At 44.3% G+C, this 12,890-nt stretch overlaps 1 protein-coding gene across 2 annotated transcripts in view; it reads right to left on the bottom strand.

Moving 5' to 3' along the window:
• The window catches only part of LOC122811905 (glycine N-phenylacetyltransferase-like), a 662,545-nt gene that overhangs the window by 254,718 nt on the left and 394,937 nt on the right, over nucleotides 1–12,890 (bottom strand). The gene's annotated exons all lie outside the window — the stretch shown is intronic.

Genomic DNA, 12,890 nt, shown 5'->3' with positions numbered 1-12,890 from the left:
AGTTGTACAAGGAAACCTACCATATTCTAAATATCACAGTTGCAGAAGTCTAAGCTATACGAGTCCTAACCCAATGCAAATGTCCAGCTTGTAAAATCTAAGGGCATCTTCCACAAACTCCAACTGTCAGGAGCTTGAGTAGAGTTCCATAAAGAAAGAGAAGTGGAGCACAAAAAGCTTTCTAGTTTTTTTTTTTTTTTTTTTTTTGCCGAAGAGGGTACCAGAGCTTTGCAGAGCAATGCTGGGAAAGAAATCAAACCCTAACTATGTATATATAAAAAGGATGGACAGATCCACGCCCTTGCAATGCCAAACAATATAAGAAAGAAAAGGGGACTGAAGGGAGAGAAGGCTACTGTAACAGTGATCTGTCTGAACACTGTACAGGTGTGTAAAGGAAACTTACCATAGCAGTAAATATTCTAATGATCATTGTTGCAGTAGCCTAAGCTGTGTGTGTCAAGCACCACAGCTTAGGGAATAAAAGGGCAAAAACAGAGGAAGCCAATAAACAGAACTCCAACACCCCTGTGGAAAATAGCCCCAGTAAAGCCTGTTTTGGACCTGGAGAAGGAAGCTAGTTAGTGATGCGTTGCAAAAGTGTGTATAGAAGACCATGTTGCTGTCTCTCATGCTGTTGACTTAAATGGAGAGAAGGCATTGTAGCCTTCCACTGCCACAGTAATTTCTGTGGTTTTAAACCAGATTTCAGTGACAGCACAGATGCCCACATTTGCCAGAGTGATGACAGCTTGCAGGGTGTGGAGTTTCTTCTTTAGGCTCTGAACATTGCCCAGTAACACCTTAAAGTTGCTCTGAGTTTTTGCTGTGTTGGTAGTTTTGCTATTTTGACCTTGCCTAAAAAAAGGCTCCAAGGGGTTAGATAAAGTTTTGGCCAATATCCGAAAGCCTAAGGGGGACAGGTACAGATCACCCTCATCAAAGCAACGTGGTCTGTTGATCATGTTCTCCCATGCTGATAAATAATGGATTCCCCCTGGAGTGATAACTGCATTGATAATTGTGTTTAAATGCTTCAAATCCTCCAGACCTGGAAGAACAGACAAATATCCTATACATTTTAAAATGAAAAACTCTGAAGTAAATACATTCCATCAACTTTTGTTTTATCTTCAATATGTATCAGACTGAACTGGTTTTACAAAATGATGAGTATTGGGCATACACAGAACACCAATAACTTAAGTGAAAAACAATCTAAAATAAATGGTACTCAAAGTTAGTGTTCTGGAGTGTGTGTGTGTGTGTGTGTGTGTGTGTGTGTGTGTGTGTGTGTGTGTGTGTGTGTGTGTGTGTGTGTGTGTGTGTGTGTGTGTGTGTGTTTTGGTTAGAAATACATTTTTATGTTTTAATGACTCATTCAAACAGTTTATTTTACATTAACCTATAATTTGCTTTTAGCTTCTTTCCACTGTTATTTCGTACTCTGAGAAGAAACTACTCTGCACTGCTGCTTGCAATTTAATTTGTAGTTCCTGGACTGATTTTGCAGGTGTGGACTTCTATGTCTGGCAGGACCATATTGGTGCCTTCAAGGGGTTATGGCTGAAGTGACTGAATGTAAGGTTGAACCAATCTGGATTTGTCTCTCAGTATATCCCAGGTCCTGCTATTTTCCTAACAATGATGTCAGACAGTGATGTTTCAGTTGTACTAAACTATACTAAAGAAAAGGATTCTTAGTTATTCTGGACTGAAGCAACAGTCGCTGTATCCAGTCCATCTCTGGAATGGTCTGTACTGTTGTCTCTTGGTGTTAAAGTTCTGCTACTTTCTGAGCACTAATACTGGGCAGTGATTTTTAGCTCTACAGAAAATTTGCAAAGAAGATAGCTGCTCATTAACTACCTCAGAGGAAAGTTTTAAAACGTGGAAGCCTAATAGCAACTGTAAGCACAATTAAGACAACCCTAACATGCTACAGGCTGCTGAATACTCATAGTTTATTATCATAGTTAGAACAGTAACATTTTAAACTGCAGAATGGCTACTGAGCAGCAGAAAGAAAACATGAAATAATGCTTTCCTCTACAAGCCATGAGAAAATTTATTCAATTATCCCTTTTTGACTAGGTTAGTCCTACTAGGCTAGTGGCCTTTTTTCAGGAGAGACCAGAGGTGGTATTTGCACTACCAGGAGAAATTTGGATAGCACTTCAGGACACCATCTATTCTTTTCCATAGGTGCTGCAGGACCTTTTACATCCACCTAAGATACTACCAACTCAATATGACAGTTAATAAGTTATGTACTCACCACAACGTTCCATCTGAGTAGGTAGCTTCATTTGTCTGCAACCTGTGGGTCTTGGATCCGATATCGGATCCGAGCCGGCAACTTGTTTCAAGCTAATGGATCCGAGCTCCTAGCTCCTCCCCTCACCCATAATCCACTGCCAACCCTCCATGACCTCAGATCAAGTTTGCCCCTCAATATGTACCCAAAAAGGGTATCCAACTAACATAGATCCGAAGAAGGCCAGGGGGGAGGAGGGGGGGGGGTGGTTGCAGACAAATGAAGCTACCTACTCAGATGGAACGTTATGGTGAGTACATAACTTCTTAATCTGACGTAGGGACTTCATTTGTCAGCAACCTGTGGGACAGAGTCCCCAGCTACCTGAACCTTGGGTGGCCATCATGGAAGGATATTGCGAAGCACCGCAGAGCCAAAGGATGCTCTCCCTCTAGAAATCACGTCCAGTTTGTAGTGGTTAATAAAGGTATGAGATGAGGCCCAAGTGGCTGCCGAACAAATATAATCCAATGGAACTCTAGACTTGAAGGCCGCAGAAGTAGAGATGGAACGAGTGGAATGTGCGCGAACTCCTTCAGGTGCGGGTCTCCCAGAGGCTTGGTACGCTAATAGGATACATTGTGAAATCCAGCGTGATAGAGATACTTTTGATATTGCTTTCCCCAAATTAAATTTGGCAAAGGAAACGAACAGCTGGTCGGATTGTCTATGACCAGCCGTTCTAAGAGTATAAAAACGTAGCTGCCTATGAACATCTAATGAGTGCAGCTTGTACTCTCCTTTATTCTGATATTTAGGAAAGAAAACCGGTAAATTTATGGATTGATTTATATTGGTTTCTGATGCTATTTTGGGAAGGAAAGAGGGATTGATCCTAAGGTACACTCTGTCCGGGTGAAAGATCAAATAAGGAGGCTTCACAGAAAGAGCTTGAAGCTCCGAAACTCTTTTCGCAGAAGTAATGGCTACAAGGAATGTTGTTTTCCAGGACAACAATTTGAGATCTACTGAAGCAGCAGGTTCAAAAGGTGGAGCAGTCAAGGCTTGAAGAACTAGTGAAAGATCCCACAGTGGTACGGCTTCTTTTATAGGGGGTCTAAGCAAAAAGGTGCCCTTGAGAAAGGTTTTACACAATTTGGCCGACATCAAAGGCCCTGTATCATGTCCCACATGGTAATGTGAGATGGCAGCCAATTGCACTTTGACAGTTGAGCAACTAGTGCCTTCCTGAAAAAGTTCGGTTAGGAAGTCTAATATGGACGGAAGAGAAGCCGTAAAGGGATCTAGATTATGATGCTCCGCCCAGATGGAGAAACGTTTCCATTTACTGCGGTACACTTTCCTGGTGGAGGGCTTATGCGCTGCCACAAGGATGGCTTTGACTGGTGAAGAGATACCAGCTGTTCGGGCATTGGCTCCACGGGGTCCGGATCCTTCCACGCCCTGGTGGTAATAAGGGCCACCAAGGGGTCGGTTGGAGGGGACACCCAAGAGGTAGACGGGCCTGGTTCGAATGCCTCCAGAAACACGGACTCGTCGGAGGAGGACTTGGGGGCAGACCACCCACCTCTGATCCTCAGCATCTCCATGATGTCTCCAAAGGAGACATCCTCAGGGGGTGATCTTGGGGAGCCTACCCCTTCATCCAAGTCCGTGTCCTCAGTTAAGAACTCAGGGGAGTCCACGTGCCTCCTCTTGCACTTATGCTTGCGTTGCACTTCCTCGGGGGGGGAGGGGGGGCTGTCCGAGGAGGCCTTGCCAGCAACATCCTGTTCCAATGGAACCATCTGGGACATTGAAGCAGGCTGTCCCCCTTTGGCCGGGTGATGGAAGCCTGGCCCAGCAGAGAGGGAGTGCAGGGTGGAGCTGAGACAAGGGCCGGGGGTCCGTATGCTCTCAACAGAGCCCTCTCCACTGCATCGAAGGCCGAAGGGGAACCACTCTCTCTGGGCTCTGAGAGTCAGCTCCCACTCGGATCTGATGAAGGGATCGGCACCGAGACCATCGGATCCGAAGGACCAGTGCGCTCCGACCTGGACGGAGTTGAAGGCACACTGAATCCCTCGGATCCGAAGCTCGGGCCATGGCTCCGAGAGGTCGGATCCGACAGGATCGAGGGCAGGGTCGGATCCGAAGTACCAAGTACTGTCGGCGCCGACCCACCCCTGGCTCCAACGCTGCTCGGCTCCGAACGCTCCGAACCCGGATAGCGGGTCGGAGAAGGAGCAATTGGATGGAAAAAAGGTGTCGAGCTCCCCCCGAAGGGGGGGGGGGGGCAAGAGCACTCCCATCTGCAACTGGGCCTGGATGAACCTTTGCATCATCCGGTCCAAGTCTGCATCAGACATGCTGAACGTCGATCTCGAAGAGGCGACCGAGGCAGGCCTGGAATGCCGCCTCGATGACCTCGATGGAGATCGGGCCTCCTCCTCCTCAGGCCCTGGGGAGAAACAAGGGGATCAGAGCAGAGGAGGAGGAGACCTAGAAGCAGTGGAGGGAGAAGCCCGCTTAGCTGGCGGGGCCGAAGCGGAGGCCTCGGCCCGCCGCTTGTGGTGCTTCTCCCTCCTGGCCTCCCTGTCCTACGGCGCTTTAGCAGGAGTTTGAGTCCTGGCTGAAGGAAGGGGGGGACAGGAGTGGCAGCAACCACAGCCTGTGGTAGTGCCACGGGAGCAGCAGAGGCCGGAGCCGAGTCCGGGGGTAAAAGTCCCGCCAAGACCAGCTTCGACCTCCGCTCTTTCAGTGCCCTGGGGTTGGACGCTGCACAAATGGTACAGCCTGAGGTGAGGTGTTCAACCCCAAGGCACCGAACGCACCAAGTGTGGCCATCAGCTGGGGAGAGCTTATGGCCACACTCGGTACATTTAGAAAAAATGGCTTTTGGGGCCTCAGCCATACTTAAAAGAAAAGGTAGTGCTACACAAACACACAGGCCCCAAAACACAACACACACACACACTCACTAACGACCAGCGAAGGGAGGGAAAAAACTAATTTAAAGAAATATATTTTTACACTACAGGGTACCTAACACTTACACACTTTATATTTTGTAAAAAAAGAAGAAAGTTTGACAGAAAAAACACACTTAACTGACGATTTACTAGTCGAGCTCAAAGGAATCCAGCTATCCATAAGCGCGGCAAACTAGATCTGAGGTCATGGAGGGTTGGCAGGGGATTATGGGTGAGGGGAGGAGCTAGGAGCTAGGAGCTCGGATCCATTAGCTTGAAACAAGTTGCTGGCTCGGATCCGATATCGGATCCAAGACCCACAGGTTGCTGACAAATGAAGTCCCTACTTCAGATCTAACTTTTATTTACTAAAAGTGTTGACTGAAAGTAAAGCTCTTGCCTTTTCAACCATGTTTGCAGTCATTTCTGCAAGACTTTCTCCTAGTCAACTCATTCTTTCTCGGAGTCAGTGCAATTACATAGGTGGAGACCAATATAAAATGTATCCTTACAACTCTACAATAGCAGTCAAACATTTTGCTCAAAGAACTTTTACTTTTTTATTTTTCTGACATTTCACTTGAAAAGTAGCTACTGGTACTTTTCTGTTAAGTTTCTGTTCACTGAGTACATGATACTACATACAGGAGGGAATGTCAGAAAGAATATGGTCATAGCATCATAAAATCGTAGGAAGTTACTAGGCTATTGGCCATGAGGATTTTATAAGCCTAGCCAAGAGTTTAACCCATGTTTAGACAAGTCAGCACCCAAACCCCCTGTCCAGCAGGGACACAGGTGGAATCTCAGGGGTGTATTTTTTGTTTCCCATCCAGTTATCTATTTTGCATTTGAAAAGGGATAATGAGGTACTTTGCTTGACGTGGAGAGAAAGTCTATTTCACAGGTGGGGGGGTCTCTGGGACACAAATCTATCCCACCAACAAGCCCTATTATGTCACAGATCAGGTTGAGGTCGTGTGTGCGGGTTACTCGAGTGGAGCTTGACTTGCAGATATACAGCAGTCCCATCAAGGTGGGGACTGAAATTGCTTTGTATGCCAGACATAAGTCACCTCTGAGGAGTTTGTATGAAACTGAGTATAGAGAGGGACAGGGCTTTTAGCCTATCTGTGTAGGGTAGATGTTTGAGGCCCTGGATTCTTCTGGTGAGGAACCTCTGTGGAGTATGCATGTGTCACTATAGATGGAAGTGAGGAGACATCTGCAGTGCTTTTAAGCATCTACAGGTATGGGTTGCAGTGTGTACTTGCTGGAATGTATGTGAGGGAGACTGCAGATATCTGTGTGTGTTGTGTCAGAAAAAATGGCATTACAGTGTGTGTGTGTGTGTGTGTGTGTGTGTGTGTGTGTGTGTGTGTGTGTGTGTGTGTGTTGAATGTGGCAGACTGTGTTCCTGAAAAATATTTACCTAAAAAATAAATAAAAGGGGGGTGATAATAGAATTGGTCCTATAAATTTTTATGGGCATTAGAAATATGTATAATGTTTGTGTGTTTTCAACTGTGTGGATATGTCAACATGGTATGTTTTGCGTGTGCATTTGTGTACATCTACATGCATGTGATGGGCATCCATCTCTATCAGTGAGCTAGTCAAGGACAGTGCTAAGTTGACATGTTTTTTTTTTTTTTTTTGATTAGCTGGTCCTTAACTAATTTGCTAACAAGACTTTGGACCATATCCAGATGGAAGGAGTCAGTGTGTCTACACAGAGATAGAAAGTAGTTTTTTTTAAAGGAATTTAATTTTTGTTGATAAATGGTAGTTGGAGTAGGTTTAGCTGACAGGAAAGCATAACAAAACTATGTACATGGAAATATTAATTACAAGAGCAGAGGTTAGGTATATGGGAGTGCAGATTTATTTAGGCTGTGAAAAAATTAGTGAATAATTGCACTAAAAATTATTTATATAAATGCTAACTTAAGTGACTATAGTAACAGTGGCAACTAAAATAGCAAGCAATCTCACAAGTACAACGGACACAACTCAAGCAATATCTACCACAAAACATTTATTTATAACTCACAGTGTCTCAACTTGAAAGCCCATATGGCAGACTTTCACATAACTCAACATCCTAGTCATAGGAGATCCCACTGACACACACAAAGCACCATTCGCAAGGTTGAACAAGCAGATGGTTATGATCAGCTGCCTATCGAGGCCTGAATTCGCCACATTACTCCTGCACACAAATCCCTGCACCATAAGTAGACCTATGACACAATCACAGTACATGTGGAAGTAAATCACCAAGACATACCTCCCTGGACTAAACAGAGAGACATATGATGGAGCTGTCAGAATATGTGTCTGAGGTAGGTTATGAACCTAGCCCTGAGCAGCATTTTACCTTCACCAAGAATGATGCCTCAATATGAGCAAAAGATGACAGCCTCCAACAGCTGGCTTACCTTCTGCTGTCATTCAAAAGGGTTATATGCATGTACTATGCTGATGACCACTGGGGCCTTTTTAAGCCTAGCCACGCATCCCAAATCTGACAAGTTCTTGTGCCCTTGATAAGTGTAACCAGCATCTTGGCAGATGAAATATTTACAAGCAGGGGGCCTGTGAGATGAACCATTTACAGGCTGCTGTGTCCATTACAGACATAGATGCCAAACCAGGGATGAATTTTTTGTTCACAGCCAATTGTTCAAGTTACATCTGAACTGGGTTAGGGAGGAACGAGGACAGACAGCCTATTCCAGAGAAGGGGTAATCTCTGGGATACACAAGTCTTGCTCCAGCAGGTGCTATTTATATCACAGACAAGGTACAAGTCTTTAGAATGGATAATTTACATGGATATGTAAGAGGTCCGTCAGGGTTGGCTCCGATAACATCTTGTATGCCAGGCATAGATCTCCCATCAAAAGCCTAAAGGAAACAGAATATAAGGATCAGGCTTTGAGGTGGTCTATGCAGGACATATTACTAACACCATGTATGTTTTTAGTGAGGAACCTTTGCAGATGTTTCAAATGTCGGCTGTGCCTGGTTAGGTTCATACCAAAGGGGGGCATTTTACTCAATGACATTTCTGACGAATGCTTAAATATAGAGGAACAATTACCTCCTTGGACCTAGATGCCAAACCTTTGTTTATAAGTTGCACAACATAGAAGGATTTCCTCATTACTGCAAACATGTGAAGGTCAAAGGCTAGATTACCGTCCACGTGTGTCCTCAAGTCCTTGGCTAGTGGGTCGCGTGTTTTGCCAATATGATTACCACGGATGGAAGACTTCCCAAATTATACTATTATATTTCAGTCCATGGCTTTCATGCAAGTTATACATCTGTCTCATCCCTTTCTGGAGAACATTAGTGTCAGTGGGGATACTATGATTGCTTCTAATTTGCAATTGTTTACAAATTTAGTAAGCCAGAGTCCTTTGACCACAGAGAAGTAGGTGCCATAAAGGAGTGGTCCCAAGATCGACCCCCTGAGGGCCTCTTTGTAGAGGTGGACTTCTCAGTTCTAACATATTGGTCCCGTCTGTGAGCCAGCTGGGTGACATAAGGGTTTATACCTAACCTCGAGTTTGTCAACAATGTTTGAGTGGGATACTGTGTCAAATGCCTTGCTCAAGGTAGGCAGTGTGAACTGTTTTACTTTCATCCATTACACGTTCTCTAAGAAGTCCACCAGGTTCAGTAAACATGACCTGCCCTTGAGAAAACCAAACTGGGTTGAGTCTACTGTCTGGTGGTTTCCTATGTCATCATTGATCATTTCCATGATAACTCTTTACATGGCTTTACATACGAGGCTAGTGAGACTTATGGGCCTTTAATTTCCAGGGTCTGTAGATGGCCCACCTTTGTGCAGAGGGATGATGGTTGCTGTTCTCCATTCATGAGGCAAACCTGTTTGGAGGCTATAGTTAAACAGCAATTCCAGAAGGCATGACCGGTCACATTTCATGCTATTTAGAAGACATCCTGGGCCCACTATTGCATTGTTCTTGGCCACAGAATGAGTAATGAGGACCAGCTCCCTAGTGATATTAGGTGGAGTTAAATTTGATGTTATTTCCTGAGGGGAGGTTTGAGGGGAAGAGGCGAGTAAAATAAGAGATGAATTTGTCTGCCCATAGGTTTACTACATCTTCTGGCTCAGTACAGGTGGCTTCATTAACAATGAGCTCTGCACACAACTGTGTTTTGCCTTTAAGGTTGCACACACAGTTAAAGAACGTCTTGTGCTTGTCTTTGGCCTGGAAGTCCAAATTCAGCCAAAATTGGCTTTGGCAGACTTTATTTGTCCTCTGAGTTGTTTGTTTAGTTTGATACGAGTGTTTTTATCCTGCTGGCTGCTACATCTCCTAATTTTTGTCCTGATTTTTTTTCCTTCTATTATACAGCCTACCAATGTGATTCCATTAGGGTGGCTTGTTTTTGAGTTAGCTCTGTACCTATTCTTAGTAGGTACAGCTGCCTCTATTAACATGCTTGTATAGGGTTTCTGTGAACAATTCTGCATAGGTAGCAGTGTTTTCAGGGTTTAGGGGAGCTTACAATTTTGCCAGGTTATCACTTAATAAAAGGATGTTAGCCTTATAGCAGGGTTATCCGGGATCCTGGGTTTAACTTTTACTTCAAACAAGACTGTTTTGTGATCTGACATTACCAGAGAGGATATTACACTAGGGGGTGTTCACTGCTCTCCCATATTGGTCAGGACCAGATCCATTATGTTTGAGGCCCTGGTCAGCGTACTGATGAGCTGGTCCATGCAGTTTGTGGTTACAAAATCCAGGAATCTCTGTGCTTGCAGATTTGGTGTCTTACATGATTCCCAGTTAATATATATCAGCCTGGAAGGAGATGGTAGATAGTCCTAACTACTCTGCCAGGGATGGCCTGTACCAATCAACCAAGACTTTCATATATTGGCAAAAACATTATTCACCCTCACAGTACCACTTTAGGCAAAGTCAGTTTTGTAAAGCTTCCAACATAACACAACAGAATCCAGATGACTTTAAGGTACTGTTACTCAATGCTAGCAGCCTTAACAAAAGTTCCACTCTCTACAAGTACTACTTACCCTGGAATGCATCAATATATGCTTTGCAACAGAGACCTGATTCAAGACTGTTGAGAGCACCCAATCAGTGCAAGGATTTAACCCCTGCACTACATGTAGGCTATAAAGATGGTGGGGTCTCTCTATTCATAAAAGTTGAAGTTATGTACTCGCCATAATTGAGCAGCTGTGCTGTACAGCCCAAATATAGAATCTCTTCTATTTACTTTTGTAAATCTTTCTTGTAGAGGCCTTATGGGAAGGTAAAAGTATCTGTTAGACTGGGGAGGAAAGCCTGGGCTGTCTAGCTATCAGTGGAACTGGAGAAACCATGCAGTCAACTTGAGGCCTGGAATGTCCGGATGATTCATCTCAGAGGGATGCGAAAGCAGGTTTGAACTGGGGTCCAGTATCCATGGAGGATAACAAGGATGAAACCAAAGGAAGGGAAACCACACTTAATGAGGCCAAAATTGGGCAATGAGGATAACTGTGCTCTTCAACCAAAGTGCTTTCTGTAAGAATTTGGAAATCAGAGGTATCGGGGGATAAACATAAAAGAGACCAAGGGGCCAAACATGGATGAGAGTATTTCAACGACTCCCCCTGATGAGGGATTACTGCAAAAAAACTGCTGCATCTGCAGTAGGGAGATGCAAAAAGGTCGCAGCAAGGTTGGCCCCAATGAAAGAAAATCCTCTCCACCACTGATTTCTTGAGAAACCACTTGTGAGGCATCAGAATGGACCTGCTGAGTTTGTCCTCTACAATGTTGGGCTTCCCAAAGTATGTGCACTGCCATAAGAAAGCGGTTGGAAGAGAATGCCTACTGCCACACACTCGTTACCTCTCGACAAAGAGGGTAAAGATCAGTTTACTCCTGTTTGTTGATGTACTAAACCACAGACATGTTGTTGGGTTGTATCGCAATTGTCCTAATAGGAAGATCATCTTGAAAGGCATGCAATGCTAGAAGGATTGAGCTCATCTCTAGGACACTGATGTACAAAATTGGTCACTTCTGGGGACCACATGCCTTAAACTGTCCATAACATGAAATGCCCCCCCCCCCCATCCCAGTTGGGAGGTGCCCATGGTTACTGTGGCTACTGGTGGCAGAAGTACAAGAAGACAGCCTTGGAAAACTTCATCCAACTGTATCCATCAGCATAAATGGTCTTTGCATACTCGAGTGAGTTTGACTGGAAAGGACAAGGGATGATGAAGAACTGACCACTGAACAGCTAGGGTCCTTTGAAGAATGCACATATGAAACCGGGCCACAGGAAAAAGAAGTTATGTACTTACCATAATGTTCCATGTGTGTTGTCCATCTCAACCTTTATTCTCACTGATGGATCGGATCTGATGTGTCGGATCGGTCTCGGCCTATCCAAACGCTCGAGGTCTTCAGCAAAGCTCGTGGGCATCCTTCCCTACGCATAATGCAGTTCCCTTACTTCCTCACATCGTATTTGCACACCATGAAATCATACAACTGAGCAAAACTTCTCTTAGAAGGATCAATACCTTAAGTATATACATATATAACTGGACCAAAGGCAGCATTTCTGAGGCTATGGAAATCTGTCAACCCAATAACTACTCTGTCTCCCAGGAATACAGGCAGGGGGTATGGAGGATCGGTTGTGAGAATAAAGGTTGAGATGGACAACACACACATGGAATGTTATGGTAAGTACATAACTTCTTTATGTGTTGTTGTCAATCTCGCCTTTATTCTCACTGATGGGACCGCGTCCCAAGCAACCTGATTCCTGGAAGGCTCATGGAAGAATATTCCTCAGAACCATAGACCCAAAAGAGGTCCTACTCCTGGAGGCCAAATCCAGTTTGTAATACGTAATGAAAGTATGAGGTTTCGCCAATGTAGCTGCAGAACAGATATTATCCAAGGGTAACCTTGCTTGGAAAGCTACAAATGTAGCTATCGACCTGGTGGAATGAGCTTTAACAGGAAAAGGAAGAGTTCTGTACTTAGAGCTGTAGATGTAGACTATACAAAAAGTAAGCCACCTAGATAAGGTAACTTTTGAAACTGGTTGACCTTTTATAATCTCAGAGTAGGAAATGAAGAGCTGATCTGATTTCTTAAATTCTGAAGTTCTGTGCAAGTAAAAACATAATTGTCTATGTACGTCCAGAAGATGCAAAGATGATTCACTATTGTTTTGCTAACATGGGAAGAAAACTGACAGCCCAATAGATTGGTGTAGGTTACTTTCCGACACAACCTTGGGAAGAAAGGAAAGATTAGTATGTAAAGAAACTCTGTCCTTATGAAAAGCCAGCATGGAGGCTTGACAGACCAGGCTTGCAACTCTGAAACTCTTCTAGCTGAGGTAATAGCCACTAAAAAGAGCGATTTCCAAGACAGAAATTTGAAATCACATGTGGCCAAAGCTTCAAAGAGAGGACAAATAATGTTTGTCAATATGAAATTTAGATCCCAGGGAAGAGCTGGATTTTTGCATGGGGTTCTTATCATCATTGTTCTGTTCAAGAAGGCCTTACACAGCCTGTGCGACATAATTGCAGAACCATTTTCTCCCACATGAAAATTTGAAATTGCTGC

Source organism: Protopterus annectens, chromosome 9.part0, assembly GCF_019279795.1.
Source record: "Protopterus annectens isolate FY-2018-M chromosome 9.part0, PAN1.0, whole genome shotgun sequence".
Taxonomy (NCBI): Eukaryota; Metazoa; Chordata; order Ceratodontiformes; family Protopteridae; genus Protopterus; species Protopterus annectens.
The sequence above is the reverse complement of the archived record's forward strand: the minus strand, read 5'-3'. Positions and strand labels throughout refer to the sequence as shown.